The following is a 9,134-nucleotide window of genomic DNA, read 5'->3' on the forward strand; positions in this document are numbered from 1 at the left end:
TTCAATCACGCGTCCGAGCTCATTTCAGAATTAACTCGTTCGATTTGACCTCAAATAACGAGCTTTAACACATTTTTCACGATAATCCGAGTTTCGGCGAATGCTGGTTTGTGGCACACCGGCACCCCCAAATGTCTTCCGTTGGTGCTCAAACTTTGCGTGGCCGCTTTATCTGACCCGATGAACTTTCTATGGGATTTCCGGAGAATTTTGTTCCGGTACCCCGGAATCCCGAAAAACCGTGTATTATACACTTCAATTTCAGCGTTCGGAGGGTCGTACCGGACCCTATTTCTTTTTCTCCCTGTTTTTCAATCACGCGTCCGAGCTCATTTTAGGAATTAACCTCAGAGATTTCCGCCTCAAATAACGAGCTTTAACACATTTTTCACGATAATTCGAGTTTGGCGAATCGTTGGTTTGTGGCACACCGGCACCCCCAAATGTCTTCCGTTGGTGCTCAAACTTTGCGTGGCCGCTTTATCTGACCCGATGAATTTTCTATGGGATTTCCGGATAATTTTGTTCCGGTACCCCGGAATCCCGAAAAACCGTGTATTATACACTTCAATTTCAGACGTTCGGAAGGTCGTATCGGACCCTGTTTTTCAATCACGCGTTCGAGCTTATTTCAGAATTAACTGTTCGATTTGACCTCAAAAAGGAGCTTAAACACATTTTTCACGATAATCCGAGTTTCGGCGAATGTTGGTTTGTGGCACACCGGCACCCCCAAATGTCTTCCGTTGGTGCTCAAACTTTGTGTGGCCGTTTTATCTGACCCGAGGAACTTTCTATGTGATTTCCGGAGAATTTTGTTCCGGACCTCGGAATCCCGAAAAACCGTGTATTATACACTTCAATTTAAGACGTTCGGAAGGTCGTACCGGACCCTGTTTCTTTTTGTCCCTGATTTTCAATTACGCGTCCGAGCTCATTTCAGGAATTAACCTGTTCGATTTCAGCCTCAAATAACGAGCTTTAACACATTTTTCACGATAATCCGAGTTTTGGCGAATGCAGGTTTGATGCACACCGGCACCCCCAAATAGACCTGGCAAAACGGGTCAACGGGTCGGGTTCGGGTCGGGCCAATTCGGGTCGGGTCTGTCCGGGTTTGTGACGTTGTCGGGTCAGTTCGGATCGGGTCGGGTCTTTTCGGGTTTTCCGGGTTGTTTCGGGTCTGTTTGTCGGGTCATTTTCGGATCAAGCGGGTCGGGTTGTTTCGGGCCGGGTCGTTTTCGGGTCAATGATAAAGCGGGTCGGGTTATTTCTGGGCGGGTCATTTTCGGGTCGGGTTAGTTGGAGCTGGGTCGTTTTGTATCTTCGCGTTTTTAAAATACATAAGTAATGTTTTTTCTTCTGTTCCTTTTACTTCAGCTAAGTTATTCACTAACCGAGTATATATTATTTTTAAGATATTTTATTTATAATTTATAGTTTAGTTCATATCAAATGTTAAAGTAGTTAATATGAGATGTTTGTAAATTGCAGTCGTATTTCAACAAATTCCTTTATTCTAAACGTATTACATTTAAGTATTTAACCCAACCTCGAAAGACATACGTTTAATAATTAATAACAATATTATAGACGGGTACAATATTAATAATTGTTAAGGCAGTCTTGATGGATATCATGTTAATAAAGTTTGTGTATTATTACTAATAATTTACATTTATTTACAACAGTAATTTAAATCTTAATTTTGAAACGTTCACACATTCTTATACAAGTGATCTAATGATAGAGTTATTTGAGATTGAATTATAACGAGATTGGTTCATAATATAGTACATTTCCTTCAATTATCGACAAATTAGTAATACGAGAGCTTGTCGCACGCGTGTGTCTAGCATACAAGTTACGATCAACACAATTCAATCATAATTCACACCATTGCTTGTTAACCTGTTAAATACTTCGTAATATAGAAACATCTTATAATAATCATATATTAGAATCGTTTCATAATGAAAAATTGTTTTTCTTGTGGGTTAACACGAGATTATTTTTTAAGTGACATTAAAAGTTGAATTAATTGTAATTGTAAATTATTAATAATAATAATAATACGAGTCTACGACACACCTATACGTTTACACTCCATAAATAATTTGAGACCGTCTTTTAACCTTAATTCTCATTGAAGACTTGACATATCCGTCACAAGCTGAAGACGGATACCATTTTACCTCACAATGTACCCACTTTTTCTCTCTCTGCAACACTATTCATGTGGTCCCCTTTCTCCACTAACCCATTTTGTTACCATTTTATCTCACAAAATATCCGTCACAAATGGTAATCCGTCACAAAGGAGACCAATTGATATCAAATTAATAAATTATAATCACAATTACACAATTCTAAGAATTATTTTATTCCAAAAAAAAAACCTAGGAATTATTTTGGCGCCAAATTGTTCAGTTCAGGCGCCAAACTTATTGACAAAATTACAAGTGTGGCGCCAATTACCATTTTAGCTAACAAATTCTGACAACTAAAAAGCTAGAATAGATAGTCTATAAAGCAAAGGACACATAGCTATACTAACACACCTATCCTACTCCTTCTAGTCTTCTACTTCTTTTCCCATCTTCCAAAATTCTTGATTGTAATCTCCGGCATTCCTCACAGTCTTCATTTCTTCTCCTCTTCAATAATACACCCAACAACAAAATCAAATTACTCAATTAACAATCTAAAAAATTAACCAAAGCATTCTCAATTGTAATCTCCGTCATTCTCTTTCATCTCTGAAACAAGGTATTATTCTTTTTTTTTTGTGTAATTACAAGTATTCAATACTAAATGTTTGCCTGTCCGTTTCTTTTATTTTTGGTTTTTCTTTATGTAAACTTGTTAATCGATTTTTTGTTGGTCGTTTCTTTTATCCCACATTCTGAGTCGCAACGCTTGGTCACCTAAGATCAAAATTTCAAATGTAATCTAAAAAATTAACATAAAACTACCTAGAATAATCAAGCTCGGAAATAAGTCAGGTCAATATGACATCAATAATCAAAGCCATTTTCAATGCCAAATTGTTGGAAAAGCCCGATCTGTCTTTTGTCCGCTGCTTGTCCTTCCTTTTCGGCTGAAACAACACACTACTATAAATAATTTAATTAATTCATTTTTTAAAGATTATTTTAGAATTAAAATCGTTTTCAAGTAAGATCTAAATAGAACTTGACACACATGTTAATTTATAAGCAAAAAACTTAGAAATTAAAATCAGAAAAAAATAAATTTAGAAGGTGACCAATAATTTTGGAAACACTAATTGATCCAACGGCTTTGATTTCTCACACTAATTAATTACAACAAAATAAAATACCTAGATAATCAACAATCTTTTATCGCCTACGAACCAACGCTTTTGATTTCTCTTCTCTTGGGTTTTGGACGAAGATTCTCCACCAATAATTTTGTTGTTCAAAAATTTTGATTTTTTTTGTTTAATTTGTGCGGTTCTTGTAAGAACAGCTGATTTTGGAAGAAATTTTTGTTGTTTTTGATCTTGGTAAAGTAATAAATTAAAGAGAATGGTTGAAAAGATGAGGAAAATGTTAAAAAAATGAGGAAAAGATAGAGGGAAGTATACGAGGGACTAGGGAGGTTGTAAAATTAGTGATTTGTTTATGTAAATTGAGTGTTAGGTGAGGGACGTGGGCCATGTTTTGTTTATGTCCACTCAAAATGGCGACTGAATTGTTTCAGTCGTTAAATTGGCGACTGATTTTGGTCGCCCGACTTCATTTTCAGTCGCCAATATCAATTACGGTACGGATTTATGTGGTCGCCAATTTGGCGACTAATATCAGTCTCCCGAGCAAATATTTCAGTAGCAATTTGGCGATGGACATCTGCAATCGCCTTTTATAGTGGCCCGGAATCAGAATTCTTGTAGTGGTAGATAAAGATCCATCTTTTTCTTTTATCTTGATTATTTACGATTATAATCATTTGTGTTGACTTTTGCTTCCTTTTCGTATTTCATCTAATCAAATTCTTTCTTATCAATCCCAGTTATGGTACATTTTGATGAGCACGAAGGAGACGACATGGCTACCCAGGCTAGTAATAATGTTGATGAGGTACCCAATATTGTTATTGAGACTAACGACAACACAATTACTGCTGTAAGTGCTCCACTACCTATTCGTAAGCATGGTAGGAAACGCAGTCTTGTTTGGGATGAGTTTATTAGGATTGATGCAAAAGAAAGCAGTGATGGAAAAGAGAGAGCAATATGTTGTCATTGTAAAGATGCAAAATTCATTGCTAATTCTCATTATGGAACCAAGAACTTGATTAATCATCTTAAAAAGTGCATTGCTTATAAAGTTTTTTTAGCAACAAAAGGTAAAGGTCAGATTTTTGACCAAAATGTGTACCGGGATTTAGTAGCTAGAGCTATTATCAGACATGGTTATGCTTTTTCTTGGGTTGAGCATGATGCAAATAGGAGAGTTCACACATATCGAACGCAAGTTAGAACCATTACTAGAAATACTGCAAAGGCCGATTGTTTAAAATTGCACAAATCTTTGATGGTTGAATTGCTACGCACTCTAAAAAATGTGTCCGGGCGTATATGCTTGACTTCCGATATGTGGACTTCGTGTCAAACTGAAGGCTATTTGTGTTTGACCGCTCATTATGTTGATGATAATTGGAGGCTTGTTAGTAAAGTTTTAAACTTTTGTCATATAGAAACACCGCATACCGGGTATGAAATGTATAGTGTTATATCAGGCTTACTTAAAAAATGGGGTATTGAGAGTAAGATATTTTCTATAACATTAGATAATGCTTCTAGTAATGATAAAATGCAAGACTACTTGAAAGATTCACTTAATGATAGAGGCTTATTGTTAAGTGAAGGTCAGTTTTTACACGTTAGATGTGCTGCCCATATTCTAAATCTTATTGTCCAAGACGGTCTTGATATGATTCAAGAAAGTGTTAGAAAGATAAGGTTAAGTGTGAAGTATATCAAGTGGTCAGAGTCGAGAAAGAAATCTTTTAAGGTTTGTGTGACCTTAGCTGCTATTTCGGAGACTAAGGCGTTATGGCTGGATGTTCCGACTAGGTGGAATTCCACCTACATGATGCTTGACAGGGCACTTATATACCCGTCTTTGCGTTTAAGGAGTTGAATCAAAAAGACTCCTTGTATATTCACTTTCCAGATTCTAGTGAATGGGAAAAAATAGAAAAAGTTAGAGATGTCTTGGAGCCATTTTGTGACATAACAAATTTATTTTCTGGAACTGAATATCCTACTTCAAACTTGTATTTCGAGAATGTTTGGAGAATTGCAATGCTTCTAAAAGATTTAGTCAATGATGGAGATAAAGATATAAGAAATATGGGCGAAGTAATGCAAGAAAAGTTCGATAAGTACTGGTTAAATTCAAGTGGAGATGATTATAACACTCTGTTTGCTTTTGCCATGATTCTTGATCCTCGTTTTAAGAAGCAATCTCTTAAAAATTTGTTATGGAAAGATATACGAGGATGAGTGGAAAGTCGCTTTAGAGGTAAATGATGTGATGTTTAAGCTTAGAAAACTCCTTGAGGAGTACGGTCAAAAGACGCTTGAAAGATAGCATCAACCTCTAATAATATTAACACCTCAAATGGAAAATCGTTAATCGTGCAAGCGCAAGTATGCTCGATGGTATGTTCGTTATATGTTCTTTTGGATTCGACTTTCTTTATTCTTATTTTATCACTTTTTAAATGTATAAATAATTCTCAACACTAACTTTTAGTTCTTATATGCCAGGATCTTGACAATGAAGAGTGTATATCTTCATGTCTTGGTTGATGAAGACCAAGTTAGATTTATACTTGGACGAGCCTAGGCTTAGCTTAGGAATGAGAATTTGAATATTTTAAAATTCGGCAAGTAAATGAAAAGAAATATGGTGACCTAGCGTATTTAGCTAGGGATATTTTGACCATTCCACTCACAACGTTGTTGCTTGAGAATCCACTTTTAGTATAGGAGGTAGGATCTTGAACAAATGGAGGAGTTCTTACCTTCCTGATAACGTGGAAGCTTTGATTACTTCACGTAGTTGGCTATATGGCTATAATGGTGTGTATGCAATAATACTAAAAACTCTTCTTATTTTTGGTATTACTTTCTTCAGTAAGTATTTAAGTATTTGTGTTCTACCTAATTCTATAATTTGACATTATATTTCTGAATTGTGTTTTCAGCTGACGAGGATGAAGAGTTTATCGGCTGTGATGTGAATTGGAATACCAATCCTTAAAACTGAAGGTAGTAGGATTATGTACTACTGAAAGCTTGAGAAACCTTATATTGACTACTATTTTGCCTCTTTTGGCCTTCTGTGTCTGCTTTGCGCCTCATTTCTATTGGTTGATTGGTAATTTTTTATGCAGGTAAATCTTTTGAGTTATTTACAGGAACAAGACTTGAACCTTTGTGGAAATTAGTGAACAAAATATGGGAGAAGTTTTGTATGCATTACAGTTGGTGTGATTTTTGTCATTAACATGAGTAAAATTTAGAAGGTTATGTTTGTTTTAAGAGCTCAAATATTCAAGAGGAGGCTCATTTACAAGGTGGCATCTGTATTTTTGGAAACATTTTTATCGAAATATTATGTTCTCAGAACTCATGAAACTTTCCCATTCGTTTAAATGATGGATAACGAATTGAATTTTAATGTTTCAAGTGCAAATGAATGATTACCAGTGTTATATAGAATTTGTATGGAGTAATTTAGTTCTTATTGTTAGATGAAAGAAGGACTAAGAAAAGTTGCTTAATCAATTTGAAGGAAGGACTAAGAAAAGTTGCTTAATCAAAGGGTAATTAATTATTTTTTCTACTATATTTAGAGATAACAATTACTTTGTAATATGCAAGTAAAAAAGGACAAAAAAAAAACGAATGGATGAGTATAAATTTTGAGTAAACAAAGTTTGTATAATTTCATTTTTAATTGTTTTGCCTAGACTTATAGTCTTATAGTTTACTTAGTGTTTTCAACTCGTCAAATTAATTTAATAATATTGTATACAATTTCACATTAGCTATTTCGGGTCCACTTCGGGTCATTTAATTCGGGTCATTTACGGGTCGGGTGATTTCGGGTCGGGTGATTTCTGTCCGGGTGGTTCCGGGTCGGGTGGCAACGGGTCGGGTCAATAGCGGGTCTAGCAAAACTCGGGTCAAGATCGGGTCAGGCCGGGTTAATTCGGGTTTCGGGTCATATTCGGGTTCCACAACTCGGGTTAATTCGGGTCTCGGGTCAACGTTTTCGGGTCGGGTCATTCGGGTCGGGTTGGTTTTGCCAGGTCTACCCCCAAATGTCTTCCGTTGGTGCTCAAACTTTGCGTGGCTGCTTTATCTGACCCGAGAAACTTTCTATGTGATTTCCGGAAGATTTTGTTCCGGGACCCCGGAATCCCGAAAAACCGTGTATTATACACTTCAATTTCAGCGTTCGGAGGGTCGTCTGGGAGGACCTGTTTCTTTTTCTCCTGTTTTTCAATCACGCGTCCGAGCTCATTTTAGGAATTAACCTCAGAGATTTCAACCTCAAATAATGAGCTTTAACACATTTTTCACGATAATTTGAGTTTCGGCGAATCTTTGGTTTGTGGCACACCCAAGCACCCCTAAATGTCTTCCATTGGTGTTCAAACTTTGCGTGCCCGCTTTATTTGACCCGAGGAACTTTCTATGTGATTTCCGGAGAATTTTGTTAGGGACCCCGAGAATCCCGAAAAAAACCGTGTATTATACACTTCAATTTGAGCCGTTCGGAAGGTCGTATCGGACCTGTTTTTCAATCACGCGTTCGAGCTTATTTCAGGAATTAACTGTTCGATTTGACCTCAAAAAAGGAGCTTAAACACATTTTTCACGATAATCCGAGTTTCGGCGAATGTTGGTTTGTGGCACACGGCACCCCCAAATGTCTTCCGTTGGTGCTCAAACTTTGTGTGGCCGTTTTATCTGACCCGAGGAACTTTCTATGTGATTTACGGAGAATTTTGTTCCGGGACCCCGGAATCCCGAAAAACCGTGTATTATACACTTCAATTTCAGCCGTTCGGAAGGTCGTAGGGGACCCTATTTCTTTTTCTCCCTGTTTTTCAATCACGCGTCTGAGCTCATTTCAAGAATTAACTGTTCAATTTCAAACCTCAAATAACGAGCTTTAACACATTTTTCACGATAATCCGAGTTTCGGCGAATCTTGGTTTGTGGCACACCGGCACCCCAAATGTCTTCCGTTGGTGCTCAAACTTTGCGTGGCCGCTTTATCCGACCCGAGGAACTTTCTATGTGATTTCCGGAGAATTTTGTTCCGGGACCGGAATCCCGAAAAACCGTGTATTATACACTTCAATTTTTTATTCGGATGGTCGTAATGACCACTGTTTCTTTTTCTACCTGTTTTTCAATCACGCGTCCGAGTTCATTTCAGGAATTAACCTGTTCAATTTGACCTCAAATAACGAGCTTTAACACATATTTCACGATAATCCGAGTATCGAATCTTTGGTTTGGCACACCAAGCACCCCAAATGTCTTCCGTTGGTGCTCAAACTTTGCGTGGCTGCTTTATCTCGACCCGAGTAACTTTCTATGTGATTTCGGAGAATTTTGTTCGGGAACCCGAATCCCGAAAAACCGTGTATTATACACTTCAATTTAAGACGTTCGGAAGGTCGTAAATTAGGACCTGTTTCTTTTTCTCCCTGTTTTTCAATCACGCGTCCGAGCTCATTTCAGGAATTAACCTGTTCGATTTCAGCCTCAAATAACGAGCTTTAACACATTTTCACGATAATCCGAGTTTCGGAGAATGCTGGTTTGTGGCACACCAGCACCCCCAAATGTCTTCCGTTGGTGCTCAAACTTTGCGTGGCCGCTTTATATCGACCCGATGAACTTTCTATGGGATTTAGGAGAATTTTGTTCGGGACCGGAATCCCGAAAAACCGTGTATTATACACTTCAATTTCAGCGTTCGGAGGGTCGTCGCAGGACCCTATTTCTTTTTCTCCTGTTTTTCAATCACTCGTCCGAGCTCATTTTAGGAATTAACCTCAGAGATTTCCGCCTCAAA

At 37.3% G+C, this 9,134-nt stretch overlaps 2 long non-coding RNA genes across 2 annotated transcripts; one reads left to right on the top strand and one right to left on the bottom strand.

The window, feature by feature from the left end:
* Positions 1 to 2,330: 2,330 nt before the first annotated feature.
* Positions 2,331 to 4,014, bottom strand: LOC141648483 (uncharacterized). The gene is made up of 3 exons (XR_012546030.1): positions 3,344 to 4,014; positions 2,976 to 3,100; positions 2,331 to 2,657 (listed from the first exon to the last, which is right to left on the bottom strand). It is a non-coding gene; the product is annotated as an uncharacterized LOC141648483 (long non-coding RNA).
* A 1,791-nt stretch (positions 4,015 to 5,805) lies between these two features.
* On the top strand, positions 5,806 to 6,716 carry LOC141648484 (uncharacterized). Its single transcript, XR_012546031.1, has 3 exons — positions 5,806 to 6,115; positions 6,241 to 6,304; positions 6,430 to 6,716. It is a non-coding gene; the product is annotated as an uncharacterized LOC141648484 (long non-coding RNA).
* The last annotated feature ends 2,418 nt before the right edge of the window (positions 6,717 to 9,134 follow it).

Source organism: Silene latifolia, chromosome 3, assembly GCF_048544455.1.
Source record: "Silene latifolia isolate original U9 population chromosome 3, ASM4854445v1, whole genome shotgun sequence".
NCBI classification, from domain to species: domain Eukaryota; kingdom Viridiplantae; phylum Streptophyta; class Magnoliopsida; order Caryophyllales; family Caryophyllaceae; genus Silene; species Silene latifolia.